Source organism: Pholcus phalangioides, unplaced genomic scaffold, assembly GCF_987345545.1.
Source record: "Pholcus phalangioides strain wild (caught in Gottingen) unplaced genomic scaffold, Ppha-v1.0 ptg000015l_1, whole genome shotgun sequence".
NCBI classification, from domain to species: Eukaryota; Metazoa; Arthropoda; class Arachnida; order Araneae; family Pholcidae; genus Pholcus; species Pholcus phalangioides.
Window position 1 is genome coordinate 68389685 of NW_028301608.1, and position 19444 is coordinate 68409128.

Below are 19444 nucleotides of genomic sequence, written 5' to 3' on the forward strand. Positions count from 1 at the left end.
AATTGCCACGTTTTTAAGACAAATAAATTCAACTGGTCGAATGGTCGACGCGTTTCGGCTCTTCAATGGAGAGCCGTCATCAGGACCTCGTGGTCAGAACTCACACGAATGAAGAGTGATGTTTACGTCTGGTCGTCCGAAGAGTTCGCCTTTGTATTTGCTGCGTCCGAGTGGTCTTTGGATGCGAATTGGGGAGCCATCTGTTGTAAAGTGTTGAAAGTTTTGTCACGACTGAGGTTAATAAAGCCTGTCCAAGCTGACGAAATAGGTGGTGTGTTTCTTCCATCATTAACGAGGAAATTCTGGCATGTTCTGATGAAGTATCCCTCGAGAAAATTCAATTCAGAATTGTGTGTTGCTTTTTTAAAAACAAACGCTTTATCAAAATCAAAATAATGTGAATGTTGCCCACAGTGTTGGGCAATAGCCGAATTATCCGTCCGTCCCTTCTCAACATGCTTTCGGTGTTCGAGAACTCGAATATTTAGATTTCTTCTAGTTCGGCCAATATATCCATTTTCACAATTCTTGCATGGGATGAAGTAGATACCAGATTCTTTGGAGGGTGAGATAGGATCTTTCAGATGGGAAAAGGTGAGTATATTTGTTGGCTAGAATATTGTATGGAAGTCAAATTTCTTGAAGATAGAAGAGATCATGAAACTTGAAGAAACGAATGGAAAAACAACGGTATTAGAAAACTGTTTTGAGTCAGCTGGGAGCAGGTTCGTGGTGCATATCTGGGTCATTTTTCTGAGGACCTTGTCGATGATAAAAGGTGAAAAACCCCGATTAGAAGCGATGTCACGAAGGATATTGAGTTCATTCTGGAGGGAGGCTGAATCACTGCAAAGTTTTAGTGCTCGATGAACAAAAGAAGAATCCTTTCATCCTCCCAATCAGAAACTTTCGGCATTTTCTTCTTTTGTTCATCGAGCACTAAAACTTTGCAGTGATTCAGCCTCCCTCCAGAATGAACTCAATATCCTTCGTGACATCGCTTCTAATCGGGGTTTTTCACCTTTTATCATCGACAAGGTCCTCAGAAAAATGACCCAGACATGCACCACGAACCTGCTCCCAGCTGACTCAAAACAGTTTTCTAATACCGTTGTTCTTCCATTCGTTTCTTCAAGTTTCATGATCTCTTCTATCTTCAAGAAATTTTACTTCCATACAATATTCCAGCCAACAAATATACTCACCTTTTCCCATCTGAAAGATCCTATCTCACCCTCCAAAGAATCTGGTATCTACTTCATCCCATGCAAGAATTGTGAAAATGGATATATTGGCCAAACTAGAAGAAATCTAAATATTCGAGTTCTCGAACACCGAAAGCATGTTGAGAAGGGACGGACGGATAATTCGGCTATTGCCCAACACTGTTGGCAACATTCACATCATTTTGATTTTGACAAAGCATTTGTTTTTAAAAAAGCAACACACAATTCTGAATTGAATTTTCTCGAGGGATACTTCATCAGAACATGCCAGAATTTCCTCGTTAATGATGGAAGAAACACACCACCTATTTCGTCAGCTTGGACAGGCTTTATTAACCTCAGTCGTGACAAAACTTTCAACACTTTACAACAGATGGCTCCCCAATTCGCATCCAAAGACCACTCGGACGCAGCAAATACAAAGGCGAACTCTTCGGACGACCAGACGTAAACATCACTCTTCATTCGTGTGAGTTCTGACCACGAGGTCCTGATGACGGCTCTCCATTGAAGAGCCGAAACGCGTCGACCATTCGACCAGTTGAATTTATTTGTCTTAAAAACGTGGCAATTTTTGTATAAAAAGAAGCATTAAAAATTAGTGTAAGTTGGGTATTCTGAGGTACACTAGGAAAATTTCAAGTTTTATACTGTTCCTAGGTAGACGATGCTCTATTATTTGTGAAAAATATTAATAACTTTTTTTCATGATGCTTAGTATGATTGAGTACTTGGAACGATTTATCAAGAGAACACATAGATTATAATTACTAAATTTATGTACTTCACTAAACTTGAAACATTGAGAAGAAACGCAGCTAAAACAAAAACACGATTTTGTCACTAAAACGAGGCTACTTGGAAAATCTCTGTCAATGTCATAGACAAAGAGCTAAAACAGTTGTAAGGTTATGTATTTCTAATCTCTTGCACTCCAAAAAACATCAGCTAGAAATCAATATTGTCAAAACTGTTTCAAGTATTTCAAGGTTTACTGTGGTCAAGGAACAACAGTTTCCCCCCTATAACAAAACGTGGGGTCGGATTTCACTCCATCTATATTCAAACTACTTCCACAAGTTCATAAAATGTCATACATTTATTTATAATACATGAACGATACTTCTTCACAAATAAGGGAAATATTTGAATAGTATTCCACATTTTTATTGTCTCCTCAACAAAAAGAATAATGATGAGTATTAATATACACACACAAGTACACATTATTAACATACAAAACATGATAAAATTCTTTGCAAAATGTAGCAAGATTTCACAACAGCTGTCTGATGCGAAGATTAATTTAGGAAAGAAAATTCAACTGCCCCGACGGGAAATCGAACCCACGTCCTCTCACATTCTGGATCAGCGCTCTAGAGCACTACGCTATAGAGGAAATGAACTTCTTTCTTTACAGCTTGTATGCACTGAATGGGCCAGTACATGGACAGTGAGACGTAACGCAGACAACAGATGACGCACACGGATATTTTACCTAAGGGTATTCATATACTTATTTCCATATACCTATATGTATTTTAAAATTTTTATTTGCTTATTTTCTTTGGTTTTCAACAAAAATATACTCAACTAAGGTATTTAATTAGATGTTGGAAATAAGGGGAAAAATAATTTAATATGGTTTTTTTTTTAAATCTCGACGAACACCTCTTCAAAGCTATGCATTTGTTTCGAATAGATTAGAACGAGATCACTCGTCTACGTCAAGGAAGCGGCTAAACCAGTGTCAGAAAATAAAAATTGGAATCTGGAAAAACGCTTATGTAAATATTAAGAGATGGTATTTTTTTCGGTCCGAAATATACTGAGAAATTGAATTTTCTGGATGTTAATGCGCCGAAACTAATACTTGGAAAGAAAAGTGATTTGTCTCTTACGGGAATCGAATCCGGGTCCCCTTGCTAGGGAGGTCGCTGTCTCCGCTCAGCGTGAATTAGCACACTTGCCCGGTATGCAAGGGGATCCGAGTTCGATTCCCGGAGGGGACAAATCACTTTTCTTTCCAAATATTAGTTTCGGCCTAACATCCAGGAAATTAAATTTCTCAGAATATGTAAATAGGTTGCTCTTCGTGAAAATCTTGTTAGCACGAATTTTGCTGATGACCACCATATAAAGATAGGCGAAGGACTCGGGCAAAATAGACATAAATTGTGAGAAAATATCCAGTAAATATTTCATCGATTTATTTCTGCATAATTATATTCTACATAAGATGAAGCTACCAGACGCGTAAAAAATGTCAGTTCAGGATTGAGACTAATTTACTCAAGCGTTTCATCGACTTGGATAATTGGAAAGACCATCTTCGTTAAAAAGATAAAACAAATTCTCTTTAAGAATTTCTTTTGAAAAAAAAAAACTTCCTTTGTGTCTCTCTAGGAATGGAAATAGTTTCGCATGCCCCCCCCCCCCCCAAACTCATTCATCTTTGTTCCCCCGTGTTGCAGTTTACGTTACACATTGTGGCACAGTCGTCGTACATAAGTTCGTTTTCAAGTATATATTTGGTTGGAAAAGTACACGTTCCCAAATGAAAAAGCCACAGCATTTTATTTTTAGTTCTGTGATACTAATAATAACGACCGTACTATTACTGTAGTAATAGTGTTCGTGCGCCCACTGCGAAGGAGTGATAGCCATCCACCGCCTTATAATTGGGTGAATGGTTAAATTACTGAGCATATGTAAAGTACGGGGAAAGGCTCTAGGAATAGCAACTTAGAGGTCAGACCCTACCTAGTTCCGGACTAGGTTATAATTCGATAGTTGCTTGGACCCCCCCCCTCCCCCCCCCGCCACCGGTATTTCTTTTCTTTCGCAAGATGAAGGAAGCATCATAAACTAGAAATGATGGGCGGGTTCGGCAACAGAGGCAGGTGAGGGGAATTAAAGCGAAGGCACATCTCAGGGCAATGAGAAAGACGAGATTGTATACACACACACCCATCTTGACCAGTTAATATTACCGCGTGCAATGTTATATTATTATATACTGTATACATATATATATACACACACACAAACAGACAAGACACTCTTACTTATTGTGGAGCTCGATTCGTTTTCCGCGCAGTTCATTCATTTCCGAACAAATGATGGGTATTTGTAGGAAATAAATATGCGAAAATGAATCTTCGCGAGGCCTGATTGTGTAACATGTTTGCTCAACTTAATTTCATGTAATGGACATGCTGCTATCTCAAAATGTTCATGAAACGTTTATATATTCTTTTACAACAGTTTTAGTTTCTTTTATAAACAGTTTATAAAAGACTAATATTACAGTAGAACCTCCGTTATTCGAAATAAATCAATCATGGTTGAATCACTTTCGAATGTGATTGAATTTTTATATTACTGAGATAAAGAGATAATTACTAAAAAATGGCTTTCAAAGCTAATAAAGGTCTAGACATTATGGAACATTTTTTGCTCTATTTCTAAAACATTTTTTAACTTGAACAGAAAAAAAAATTGACACATAAATCATTTTCACCATTTCTTAGTGACTGGCCTACTTTGACTAGCCGGTTTTGAAAAAGTGTCTCCGCAGAGAGCAGGCAGATTTTCAACACGATACTTACATGATATTTGCCATTTTCACTTCAATATATAGAAGACAGATGGCAGAACTGTTAGAACACGATTCTGTCATCATAAATACGTTAGGACCATAGACACACTCGGAGCGCACGTTCCGGTATGTACCAACTCATTATAAATTCGTCGGAGAATTGTTCATGAGGTGCATGTACAGCATGACTTTGCACAAGACTCTCATCCCGTGTGTATCTATAACCCTTTATCTAGCGATGGTACTTTAAAGTATCCAGTTTGTTAATTTTTTATACTGTATGACTAATTTCCAGAAAAACGGTACTCTTTCTTGTCTTATAAATAAAAATATATTACAAATAAAATGGCGTACCAGATAATTTACACAAGTAATACTTTATATTATTTTATAGTATTCATTATTATTTATATTTTTATTATCACTTTCTACTTGTTTCACTTTTCTTAATGTGGTAGATGAATGGATTAATATGCATGTGAAAAAAAAACTATTTTAATAGTACAGTGTATTCGAGGTTTCGGATACGCGGGCTTTTTCCCTGTAATTTGAAGAATATCAATAACAATACTACAAATATCAATAACAATACTAGCAATAATACAAATATATTATTGCTAATTATCTCTGAAGAGGTCATGCTTCACTCGAACAAAAACTCATCTTGAAAATACCATCTTTTGCAAATTTCAATTCGTTTTCCAAAGGTATATTTGATACTGAGCATTTTATGATTGAGTTATCGTAATCGACTTTCGTGTTTCCACCACACTATAGGGGTGACCGGGACACACGTATTATTTCTCAGTACATACATGGTGCCCACTGTCCATAATAGTACAGTTTCTTCATTTACAGTAGTTAAGGAGAGATTCCTCTTCCTATTATTCATCTGTTTCGGACACGTTCGTAAATTTTTTAAAAAGATTTTTGTGAATTTTAACTGGTTTAGTAATTCTTTCATTGTCTCAGTTTTTACCTCATTTCAACGGCACGCCTTTATTAATCGATTTTATCGAGTAAGTCTATCATAAAGTAATGCATAAGCTATTATTCTGCATAGTTGCAAACTTCGTTGTTAACAAAAAAATTTTTTTTGTTCGACCAAGTTTCTTAGAAATGTGATATGGTACCAAATGTCTCAGACATAAGGAGTGAGTTGTCTCGTGACAACTTACCCCTGAGCAAATTATAATGTGTCGTTAATTTTCCTTCACTTGGTTGATTTCTTTCAATATGTATGTGTAATAAACGTATAGAACTATATAATAGTGAATTCACAACGTTATTTCAACGGTCTGAGAAATTACAATTTCAAAGAATGTTCTGTTATGCTCTCAGCGTTAATTCCAAAAGTGTGTTAGCGTTAGTTCCCTTAAATTTATTCATTCAAAATATGCGTATTAATAAAAATTCTCAATAATTTGGAGACAATTATTTCACTCTGTGCAATATGGTATCCGTTTTAATCCCCCCCCCCCTCCACGTTCTGTTAAGATCCCACCGTGTACAAGTGGCAACGCTTGTCACAATAGCCGCAATTACTGAATTACTGTTCGGATGCAGCCATAAGTAAAATTCAAACAAATTACAGTCACTACACACAACAAGCATAATACAGAAACAAACCTCGCATTAGGTTCACAACACGTACACGCACATTCGGGCACGTGCCAATTCGTTAAAAATTCGATTGAAGAATGTGTACGAGGTGCATGCACGGTTGAGTAGTAGTAGTAGTAGTCTAATTGCGTAATTAATATTCATAATTTTCGAGTGTAACAAGTAAGAGAGGTGGGATGCATCACAAAAACGATATCAACCTAAAGGTAATCAGTTATTTCAACTTTTTCTCCCGTTTTGATAGACAGATTGATAATAAAATAGAGTTGAAGAGAAAAATTCACGATCAATTTTATAAATCCTATTTAGTACAACCATTTGAAATGTTTTATAACGAGTGAATGCCTAATTAATGTGTGTGACAACGTACCTCGTGGTCTCTGTGACAAATTACATACCCGAAACTAATTGAAACGTAAGAAATGTGATAGCTATCCCCGGTCTCCCCTGCTCTCAAGCAAATAATATTCCGTGAAAGAATGATTCCATCAGCTTCAATCAAAAATAGATTCGGTTGAAAACAGATAAAACAAATTTTTTTCGTTAAAAATATGAAACGATAGAGCGTATGAATATGACGGAAGAGAAATGGTTGGTGGGAACGAACCGAGTGGCGGAGGGGGGAAGAGGAAAGATTTTGAATTTGATCGCCCCTCCTACTGGGTGGCACCAGGCCGCCCTCTTGTCGTCACGCGTCGCCGAACACGGCTCCAAACAATAAAAATAAAATAATAATAATTATCATTATATTATTATTATCGTCATCATCACAGATGTTCTTTCGCGGTGCCTTGTATATGGCAAACTGATTTCGATTCGTTCGCGTTTGATTAAATAAATAAATGAAAATATATTTGATGATATTTTTCACGTCTGAACAAAAGCCACGAGTGGCGTCGCCGCACGCACGTGCTTTTGCTGTTAGACGCTAATATGCGGCATAATGTAGATTTCTCTCAAAACGCGTGATTCAGCTCTCGAAATAAACTCTTGTTTACAGCTGTGGCTACGTATTTACAAGTGACGAGCGTGATGTGCGTACAAAAGTAGCGTTAAGTTAATTCTCGCTGACTAATTCACACGCCGGTGTATTGTTCGTATATTTAGACCTAAAAAAATCGCAGGCTGAATTTCCTCCCGGAGTATTTGTTGCACCCATCTATCAAACATCGATAATACTTATCGATGAAAACTGCACACGCGCCTCGCCTCGTACACATTTCATATTTTGAAGTGAAAATGGTTCGTGTTTCAATTATATGCTATATAAGAAAGTATCGTGCATTTTGAAGATCTGTTTGCTCTCTGCGAAGAAATTTTTTCAAATGGAAGACTCGCTCACATTCGTGGCTCGAAAAAATCGATGGCACTAGATACTACTAATAGTGCTACTTAATTAGTATACATGCACCTAGTAAATATTCCTCTAGGGATTATGCTACCGTGTCTGTGTGATGGTATCTAACACTTGCGCTTGCATTCCGTGGCTAGACCGTTACCGTTACCGTGAACAGTGATACGAAGCACCGGCTTTCGCCGCATCTTCTCCATCATGGGACTCATTTGAGTTTTAAAGCAATCGATATGGCTGTATACCCATTGATAAGTTATTAAATGGGTATAGGAAACCGTGGTTAGAGATGCTGCCGTCTATTTCTTTAAGAGGTTCCTCGCTTTTCTGATATGCGCAATGCTAGAAGGAAGAGTCTGCTATTTTGTTTTGAAAGTGGGAACTTTAGACTAAAACTTATGAACTGATTGAATTTATCCTCTAGGTTGCTGCTAAATTGGTTTTCAAGTGTTCAATTCGTAATTTCAAATCATCAAAAAAAAAAACACGTGGCTTAAAATCTCAAAAGGACTAAACAGAAATGATTTACCACAGAATGCAACGATTGGAGAGCTGAAATGTGATGTTTAATGCATGGCGTAAAGAACAAGACCACCGAAGAATAAGCCCGGAAAATTTGTGCAAGAGTTAATATGCAGGGTGCATAACTAACAACATGCATCGCAAATTACTGGCAAACGGTTGAACCTGGATCCTACTTACAATTAGGAAGAGTATCCAAATAACGCGTAGACCTCAGATAAGTCATTCATATTGCACGGGTATAGTTATTGAAATGAAAATATAACCTTTTTAGACAGACATGAACCCAACTGAAAAGTCTCCCCCCCCCCCCCCCACGTCTCTCCTAAGGCCAGAAAAAACATTCACGTTTCTAAGTGGACTATTCGCCAAGATATTCTATTTCAAAAAACGGAGGAAAGTTGGAATAAGGGGGGGGGGGATAAATGAGGATAAAACGCGTTTTATACGTGGAACATCCGGCATAGGAGAGACCGGGGTTCGAGTCCCCGTGGAGGCAGAGATGAGTTTTTCTTTCCAAATATCGGCGTCTCTACATATAGTCAGTTTCCGTATATCCCAGATCACTTGAGTGGCCAGTGGCACGTTCCCAGAGTCACCCGCGTCACAGTTGCAGAGATATATCTTGACTTTGACTTGATTGAGCCCTGGGCAAAAGAGGTATTGTCGCCCCGTTCATCGATCAGAGGTATTGTCAGTACATGTCTTATAAAAAAAGGATATGCAATGTTTTAAATGAGAAGTATAGAAGTGTATTGTAAAATTCTCTCCATGCAGATACCTTACAATAAATGATTTTTCGCACTCTCATATGAGCAAAATCATTGATGATGTCATCAAAATCTAATTTTTGAGTTATATCAACTCCAGTACACAATAATAAAGCTAGGAAGGGATTTGACTGATGATTTTATCTTTTTTAATAAGAAAAATTATCTTTCTCTAGAACAGTTTGATGTTGGTGAGGGTGTCAATGATGATTGAATGCTGTCTCAACATTTGGAAACATCTCTTCTAAACCTCTAACGATATTTAACATTTGTGCCAATTTGTCACGAACCTGAACCAAGGCTGAAAATAGTTTGCAAGATCAGACGCATAAAGTTTTGCATTGCAAATATACAGAATCTTCGTGAAAATTTGAGGATTTCATGTTGATCAAACATGCAAACTTTCTCGTCGTCGTTTCATAAACCATTTCACGGCCATAAAGATGTGAAATTGAGGAATCAATGACTGTGACACATTGAAACATATTTTTGTTGTGGAGTTAATATTGCTATAGGTGCATTGTACATGCTGTATAAAGTATATTACACTGATTAGTATAATATTAAAATGGTATTTAATAGGATTTGCTAATAATGGAAACTTTGGTAATAGTATGATGTGATTTAGGGGAAATTCTTTGACTTACCAAATAAAATTTATAAAAAAATTGAGTAAAATATACTATTAAAATTTGGGGGTCCTCAACACTGACTACTAACGGGACATATATGTTCCAAAAAAAATCCAAATGTTAAACTTGCCTTACTTGTGACCTATTTTGTTCATTTCCGCAGAAAGCTGAGGTAATTTTTTTAAATTCGTAGTCAAAGGATTAAGACTCAGAGCCCATGCTGAAATCGGGCCTTATCCAGAGCACTTAAGCTACTAGTGTCATATTTACAGATCACTTAAGTAGCTAGTGATCTAGATCAATATATTAAGTTGCCCGTGGCACGTTTTCAAATCAATGAAGTGACCCCACACTCTCCTAAAGGTTGAACTTCCTTGTTTTGTATTATTAAGTTACAATCTAATTAAAAAAATAAAACCGTGGAGAAATTTGGTAATGTTAATATGATAGGAAAAATCGTATGATAACAATTTTTCACCTGTGTGTGAGTGAGGTTGGTCTGAAAGACATGACCGGACTCCACGCTTCTGTTCAAAAAAAAAACCCACGTAAAAAAAGACCACCTGTCGACTTAGCGGTGGCTCTCTCTTACAACAGCAGCTGCCTTTTTTTCTGTTGAGCCTTAAAACAGATGGAGCGCAAGGCAACGAAATTGCTTAATTAGATTTAGATTTACGGCATCGTTCTAAGTGAGACAGACAGTCTAGCGAAGTGTTTCAACATAAAGTGGCCATAGGTTAAGGAGAATTAATTTTTTTATGATGTTTCGGGATAGCCGTATATTTCATCCATTACAACGATTAACAACACAACTTTCGGTTCCAATATTCTAAAGAACAAGAGAAAAGGGATGGTTTTTTTTTTTAGGGATATTTTTTTTAGCTCAACTTCTCCTGTCTGAAGCATCTCGTACGCATCAGAAAAAAATGATAATACTGTGTAGAAAGGGATTTTGCATACGAGATATATATATAATATGATTTTAGTTAATCTCTCCGATAAGTAATTTTCTGAATTTAGGTTTTAAGACGACTGCCTGTCTCTGGCGTACTTTTTTTAAAAAAGGGTGATTTTGGATAAAACGAATGTAGTTTTAGTTTAGATATGGTATAAAATAAAGAAAACAAATGTCATTTCACACGAGTATTTTGACAAAAAATAATTATTGCCAATTTTATGTGTAAATTTTGCATATTTTCAGCACCTCTGCTAGACATTGTACAACAAAAACTACTACTTCTTCGACACGTTCTTCACACAAATTACTGCTGTGGCATTTTTCCGTACAATGAACTAAAAGTTTCAGAATACTATGGCAACTTTTTCAGGTATGATTGTTTACCTGAAACAATAGGCATTTTTCGTGAAAAATACTTAATATTCTCACTTCAAAATCACGTAAATCCAAATTTTTCAAACATATCGCTTGGTTTTTAGTTCATTGCATAGTCAGCGTTAAAATTCGGTGAAAAAGTTTCATAGAGACATATAAAAAGAAGTTTAAAATTTTTTGTGAAATTCGTCATTTGAAGGCAGGCAGTCACCTTAACTTATAAATTGAGACTAATTTCCACTTTTTCCGATTTTAAAATAGCAACTTGTGGAATTAATTGACTGCCATTGAAATCAATACGCCTTATACAAATGTAATTTTGCTTTCAATATATCCTGAGTATAATTTACTGGTGCAAGTTTTACTACTTTGAGGAAAAAATATAGTCCGCTGGGGCGCATAAACCGCATGTGGAAATATATTCATTAGTAATAAAATATCAAAGGACCGGATTGTTTGTGATGCATGTTTTTTAGTGAAAATTACGATTTTTTTTAATTTACTCACATTTATGCGCCATCTATAAATACGAATACAAAGTGCAAGGCTACAACAGGAAAAATGCCCATCGAGTTGGCTGGGAAAAAGATGCCCATAACAAATATGGATGTCATATATTTCGAAAATACAGCCCCCAATTAAAAATACAATTACAAAAACTAGAAAAAAATATATATACATGATAAAATATTATCATGATATCAGATTACATATCTATATGTTTGAAAAAATTCTATCTGACAATTTTTTTTTAAATATCCTTTTCTTATTTCACCCTTTCATAGCAGATTAGAGTAATAATAAATACTAAATAATCCACACTAAGAAATTCCAATGTGTTTAATGTATAGTCCGCGGATTTTATGCAGGAAAATACGAAAAGTATAAATGATAAGTATTTCGTTAAAAGTATGAATGGGAGATTGATAATTATATCATGAGTGAAAAAAAACTAGTATTTTTGAGTGTATATCGGCAGTGATATATGTAATTTATTTACTTGGTTGTTTTTTAAAAAACATGAATATAATAACGAATTATGAATTCCACCATTTCTAAAATAAGAAATAAGTTGAGCCTCGGGAAAATAAATCAAAATTGTTGATTTAATTATTTTTTTTTATCAGATATAAATGGTCGAGGCAAACATTAAAAACTACAGTGTTTTGTTGAATCGCAAATCCATCAAGGAATAGCTTTTTGATAATATCATTGGATATTCCATATTTCAGAAACTTTAATTGTTGAATTATAAAATTCATAAGTGGCGAAACAGATTGGTGAAACTTTGAAAATAATGTGTGTATATGATCGAAATTCTGTTCTGTAAGTGGATGCTTGTTAAGGACATACAAGGTACACAACTAACAGCTTGTACTGCCAAGTACTGATCAATTGAAAACGCGTTTTACCCCCATTAATCTTGGTTTTTTTTTTCCTAACTTTTCTCCTTTTTTATGAATTCAATAGCCAATATTGCAAGGAAACAGGGAATTTGTTTTTCAACCTCAGAAGAGACAGGGCAGCAACTTTATAATTGGGTTGTTGATCACATGGTGTGCGTATAAAAGGTTTTTTAATTTTAATAAGAATACAACCACTTGCAAAATGAATGACATCTGAAATCTACACTTTATTTGGATACTTTTCTAATTGGAAGTATGCCTCTAAGAACAACGGTTCGCCAGTGATTTACGGTGCGCTCTGTTAGCTATGAACCCTGTATACTGATTGAAAGGGCAAAAAACACGAATTTTAGTTCCGTTTGTTTCCATGTACCAGTTTTAGAAAAAGTAGCATAAGTAAATACTATTTTATTAGATATGAAATCAATTAACTATTTATTTTTACTCTTATTTTTCAAATACGGTGTAAATAACCTCATGAAGGGAATGCCGAATTCTTCGAATCGTTTTCTTGTCTACATGTTCACATAACATGCGTAGAAAGCTTAATTATTATAGAAATGTACATATAAAAAGCTATATTTGTATGATTCTGTGTTATGGTACATAGTGAACAAATTTAATGGAGCGATTTCACCTTTTTTTTTTTGTATGGAATCACCAGTGATATTGATTTGATATTTTATAAATTTTAAAGTTCTTCTATCCTATGTTAAAAATTCTTAACTCAATTTTATTCTGTAATTGTAATGTATACTCTTTTTTTCTAAAATATTTGTTTATTTCTATTTCATGCAAAATCAAAATATACCAATTTAAGCCTCGAGAATATTTAAAATAAATGAAAAATCCCTGTGGGAGATGATGTTCATTTAACCAGCTCTCTCAACCTATTACGACCTAACAATAATTTTTAATAGACAGGAACAATTCCCGATGAAAAGTTTAGTTGAAGATCGTCATCATCATCACAACCGTGGGCTTCACCTTCGGGGCAAAACCTGTCTTGAAAGCCTATGGATTCGAGTTTTAAGAAAGACACCGAAGACAGGTTAAATAGAAGATTGGAGGCTGGTTTTTTATTTTCTCAAATGAAAAGAGGAAAGTAAGTATAAAGCGGGAGAAAGACGGCATAGGATGAAGCCCACTTCAGATTTTCAAAAAGGCGACGGCTGCTAACAAGTGCTGACAGTTAAAATCAATCCGACTTCAACAGCATCTTTAAGAGGAAAAGAAATAAAAGAAGGACGAGGAATGGGCAAAAATAACAACTGATACCTGTCCTAACAGTCAACAGGTTAACAAGAAATGCGGGGAATCCAGCGGAAAAAAATGAAGGTGTGTGTATGTTGAGAAGTATCTTGTTCGAAATGAAGACCAAAGATAATTTCTTAGTTGAGAAAGTCTCATATCATATAATTATCGACTCTGTTCCACATTAGTGATGTGATTCTAACAACAATTTGCAATCACAAAATAAACTATGAATTGACGTTTCTACCTGGTTACATTGACATTGAAAAAAATAATGCTAATTTGTGGATTTTTTTTTTTTTTTTTGTACAGCATTTGAATCATCTTTGATTTCCATCGATGAAAATTCCATAAATAAGCGCGTAATTGCATATAAAAAGATTAATTACATTTATTTGAAACTATTTACTTTTTGAATTCATTTTTAGAAATTTGTAGAGTTGTCGTAAACAGAAATATTTTTTACGGAGCGAGGACATGACTGTGTGATAAGCCCAGTTACGTAGTTCTGGCTCGTTTGGTTAAATAAATTTTATGAAGTTAATGGTAGTACGCGTCCACTACGGGAATACTCGTTAAGTAAATAAAAAAACAACATTTTCGCACCATTTCTTTTCGGGAAGTAAGCATACGGCGCAGTTGGTGACATCTAGCGATATTTCTTATTTGTTTAAATCCACATTTGTTAGCCTGGTGTATTTTATATAGATATGTTATCTCTTAACGCTCAGACTTTACAAAATACAAATTGCATGAACGGGATTAATAAATGCTCTCAGCAGTTTTCGCGATAATCCACTAATATATAGATGATGGTATTATCGGTTTTCAACCGCGTGTAAGATAATTTATTTTAATTTCATTTTTGTAAAATAGGTTTCAAACTTTTATCTGAAAATAATCATTCGTGTAAACGCTTACATTTATTTTACAATAGCTTCACGAAAACAGATTTTCTATGAGTGTATATTATTCCTATCCTCATGCATATTAAAATATAATATAATCTTATTATTGGAATAAAAAAAAATACAAGTTAACTGTCGTTCCTCATTTGTCCCGGTATTTATGTCTTCAACTTGTGTCAAAGCGGATGTTAATAGGTTTTACTTTTCTCTTAGTCAGATACATATCTATTTCCATTTCTTATCAAAATTCTGGATCTATACACGAGAAAGGAAAAGCAAAAGAGAGGAGAGAAAGAAGTATGCTGTTCGATAAAGCAGAGGAAATATTTTTCTTATAAAGAGTGGAAAATTTCATTCTTTCGCTAAACTCTACTTTCACTCTTCCTCCTTCCCAATAACTACGAAGCTTTACGTCGTATTTACTCCAACCGTCGCAACACAAAACCCTGCGGTTTCTTTTTTTTCCTAAGGTTTTTGCTTTCCTTCCAGAAAAATGGCTTCTTAAAAACAACTCAAACAGAGATCTCTTTTCCGCAAAAGGAGATATTCATTTCTTGTTCAAACAAGCTGAGATGAGAACAAGAAAAAATAATAAAAAAAGAGCAGATAAAACAGGAAAAAGAAGAGAAAATGGCGAATATGAGAAATAACGGTACGAGATATCAAAGAAAAAAAAAAGAAAATGCGAAAGAGAAAAATTCTTTCTATAACAAATTTCTTTTCCTTCTCGAATACCGACAGGAAAAGAAAACTTGTACAAGATCGAATTTCCTCCCCAAAAGCAAATGTGTACATACACCAGGGGAAATATGAGAAAGATTCTAATGATATCACCTTTGGTTGACTGGTAATATTCTCTTTCTACTTATTTTTTGTTTCTGCTTTTCCTCCGTCTAACGATCAAAAAAAAAAAATCTTCAGAGATTTCTGAATAGGAGTTGCGAGAATCAAGAAGTAAAATTCGAGTGTGCATAGATAAGAATTTCTTTTGTTATTCACTTCTTCAATACCTTTTCCTCCCCTTCCACGCCCCTCATTTCCTTTTTTGTAACTCATTTTTCTATAATGATGATGATAGTGAAATTTTCTTAATATCCGTTCTTAGCTTCTCGAAAGAAGAATGAAATACATGAAGTTATGATACCTACATATCACGTTATAATTAAGAATTATTTTTGTATTAATGGTACTATCATACGAGAGCCGTTTAGCTATGAAAAACAACTGTAAATAAGTCACGCATCAAGAGTAACTTAGTAGCTACTTCTTTGGGTACGCAAATGTAGCACAGTAGAGCCTCGAAAATTCGAGGTTCTGGATAATCCAAGGTGTGCTAGAATTTTTCAAAATTTCTTCTTAAAATCTATCTCCCCGTTTGTTACCAAGAGTGAGTTTTGTGTCATTTTGTATAATTTTTGCTACGGATGCTGGTAATTTCAGTTTAAAGATCTGGATGGGGACAGAAGGGGTCTTGATACCTGGACTGGAGAATCTAGAATCAATCTTTTTTTCACACTGTAACTTTACTACAGAAGGGCCTGTAAAAAAATTTGACCTGTGGGGGGGCCTTCCATCAAAGGTTCCTATTTCAGTGTGAAAAAATAACATTTATATCTCGTCCACAAGGCTAGAGCCCCTGTCAGCCTCCTTTATAAAAAGGCCATTGGTGTTGGCTGTTGTTACTAAACTAAGATTGCGAAACAACTAAGAATAAGTGAACTCTTCCCCACTCTTCTTAAATGTCGTTTTCTACTACTTTTCGGATAATCCGATGTGGTATCGGTTCCGTTATGCGTGGATACAAGCTCCACAAGGGGACCGGGAGTGGATCAGAGGCGAATCAAAGAGGGTGTGCATAGTGAACGAGGCAACGAATGTCTCCAACCTCTAAACTTCCGCTTTGCTAATGATTCTCAAACTTTTGTCACCCACGGCTCCCTTGCCCCATTCATGGTTTATTTACAGGCTCCCCAGAATAGTTGGGTGGATATTTTTCCATATAAAGAACCACTTCGAAACATAAACGGGAACACAAATCAATGTTTCCAGCTCGCCGCGACATCCCTGACAAAGGCTGGCGACGCCTTTGGCAGCCGCGTCGCACACTTTGAGAATCACTTTCTACGCTATTAATATAATCTCTTCGCTGAGCGATGAGGAGAACATACGCCCCCCCCCCTACGCACCTATGGGTTCCGTTCACCTTGAATTATGCTGCAGTTCATTCGTTTACTTTTCTGTGACAGTGAGTGAAGACGATTTTACATAAACATGCATTCTTTCCAATTGGAATTCGCTGAATAATCAGATGAATATATGAATAGACTGCGTAATGCAAAAGAACAAAGTTCAAGCACAACTACTCGATCTCAAAATGTGATCATTACAATGGGCATCTTTTTATCAGCCGCCTCGTTGGGCATTTTGCCTGTTGTGGCGTTGTATTTGTATTTGTATTTGTATTTGTTGTATTGTGACCAAAATATGCGCACTTTTGGTAAACTTCATAGAGACTAACAGCCCTCCCACTGGAAAATCTAGTGCGAAACACTTTGAAAAATGTGGCTGAACTTGCGAGAAATTTTATACAGAGGATTTGAAAAAATTTCTATGATATTAAACATGAAGAACAGAGGTATGAAAGAGTTAGAAAAATAATAAAGATATTATTTTCATTCGCTTATAACACTAGTCTATAAGGTTTCTCTAACACTGAAAAATTTAGCTGTTCTTAATTAATTTATGGGTGCTGATTCCATATCTGACCCTAAAAAATTACCATAACGTCTAGTTTTTTTTTTTTGGAGTTAACAGAGATCATAGAGTGAAGCAGAGCACTCTCTGGTGAAATTACAGAGAAAATAGAAAATCCAAAATTGAGTTACTGGCGTAGAGAAAAACAATCATATATTGAGCCGTAAAAAGTTCAATAGAGAAGTTCGGCCAAGATGGGAGACTACCTAAGCTGGATGCATAGGCTAGAAAACGTCGATACACACTGATAATAAAATTATTGATGGCGTTTTGCAGTATCACAGTTCATTTAAGCGAAAGACTTGTTAGCAGCTCACCGAGCTTTGGAAAGAGTCATGGAGAACAGTTGAATGTTTTCCGTGGATGTCTAATATATTCTATATAGGGTTCAAGTCAGAAGAAATGAGTAGATACGCCATACGAGTCAGCGTTTCAGACTGAATGTTTGCATCATCGTCCATAAACATAGTATCAGGTCCCGTGACAAAGAAATGGTGCGAGTATATCATCTCGTTAGCGCACTACCGTCTATGAACCCAGTGAAAACATGAAGGTCGATGCGATGCCAATAGCAATTTCTGTCCAGATCATCATACCATTATAATGGAATTGTTGGAAAGAAAACTATTGAGTGGTTTCGTTTTCACATGAATGTCGCTATAAGGCAATCATTTATATTTGCAATGAAGGATTTGAAATTAGCTTATTCAAGACCTATATTCTGTTCGTACAATATTGCATATTGAATGACTCCAGAAATTCATTTTGATTTTTTTTTTTCTCTCGATAACCTGTGAGCAGTCAGTGATGAACAAGAAGAAAGGTCCCACCAAAGCATTCGAACTATGAAGAAATTTGAATTCAGCACCCCAAAATTAGTGTAAATAAAAATTATTTCACCCATGTTATGAAAAAAAGTTAAAAATTGTTGACCAGAGTGTAATCATTTTTGCATTTATGTTTCTTTCATCTGTTTTTTTTTCTCTTATGCCCAATTAAGCTTTACTTCCGAAACGGCACCTCGCATAAATACCTCAAAAAAATTCATAATCGATGTTATGGCCTAAAAAGCGTCTCGTAATCATTTAACTCGGTAGCAAAGGGAATTTGTTTTTAAACCCTTTATCTACCACATAATAAAAAGTAGAATAAGAAGGAAATGTAAATAAAAAATATAAATATGATGGATATAATAAATAACTGTCAAAAAATTATTTATCTAATAAGTTAGTTATCTAATTAGTGACAGAAAAATATACTGTGATTTTCTAAAAATTGGCTAATACATAATACATACAAATTGTCTAACCTGGTACTTTAAAGAACCGTCTGTAGATAAAGGGCTATCTCGATTGGTTTAGGTCTGATCTCGACACCGAGATGAAGGTGGAATTAGAAAAAAAAATCGAGTTTTTTTCTCCAAAAACTTTTCCAAGAAAGGAAAAAAAGGCATTTCGTGGCTCGATTATTATTTTAATCTTTTTTTTCTTTCGTGTTGAGAGTACGTATTTTACGAGCTCGCTACCTCATTCATAGGATTAACGCCTTAGTAAACACACACATTAGAATATGAGCTCGTTGCACATGGAACGGTAACTTCTACACAAAAACTCATGCACTTTTACATCTAACCACAATACTTGCGTTAAAATTGGGCAAATAATGAATGAATATTATGGACTTTTATTCATTCGCTGAACATTTCAATCTCGAAACAATTTACGATCAACATAAAGCAGTCGTTTTTCGCGTATATTTTTCCCCCTTCTTTAAAGAAGTGGTTAAAACCTCAAACTCGTCAGAGGCAGTCATTATTATTATTATTATCATCAGGCGTGTGAATAGTGTTGCTGGCGGCAAATCTTAAATAATAAGCCTTAACAACCAACAGGAGTGATAAAACGGAGGAGAGAGAGAGCTCTGGGGCTCAGACCTAATGTTTATGAATGAGCGTCGTAAATACCTTCCGAAAGTACTATATTCAAGATCTGATAAAGATCAATTCGATGGCAGGTTACGGAGGGTTAATAGCGTTAATACGTTCGTTGTTGATGTTGTATATGC

General features: G+C 35.4%; 1 protein-coding gene across 10 annotated transcripts in view; it reads right to left on the reverse strand.

The window, feature by feature from the left end:
* LOC149076594 (uncharacterized) overlaps positions 1 to 19444 on the reverse strand; it is a 307582-nt gene that overhangs the window by 250911 nt on the left and 37227 nt on the right. The window contains exon 1 of one of the 10 annotated variants that reach the window (XM_089244196.1): positions 18690 to 18731. The exons of 8 other annotated variants lie outside the window; for them this stretch is intronic. The gene's annotated coding sequence lies outside the window, so the exon portion shown is untranslated. Of the gene's footprint in view, positions 1 to 4837; positions 5100 to 18689; positions 18732 to 19444 lie in introns of those variants that run through there. One more of the 10 variants, XM_089244197.1, reaches the window with a different exon arrangement.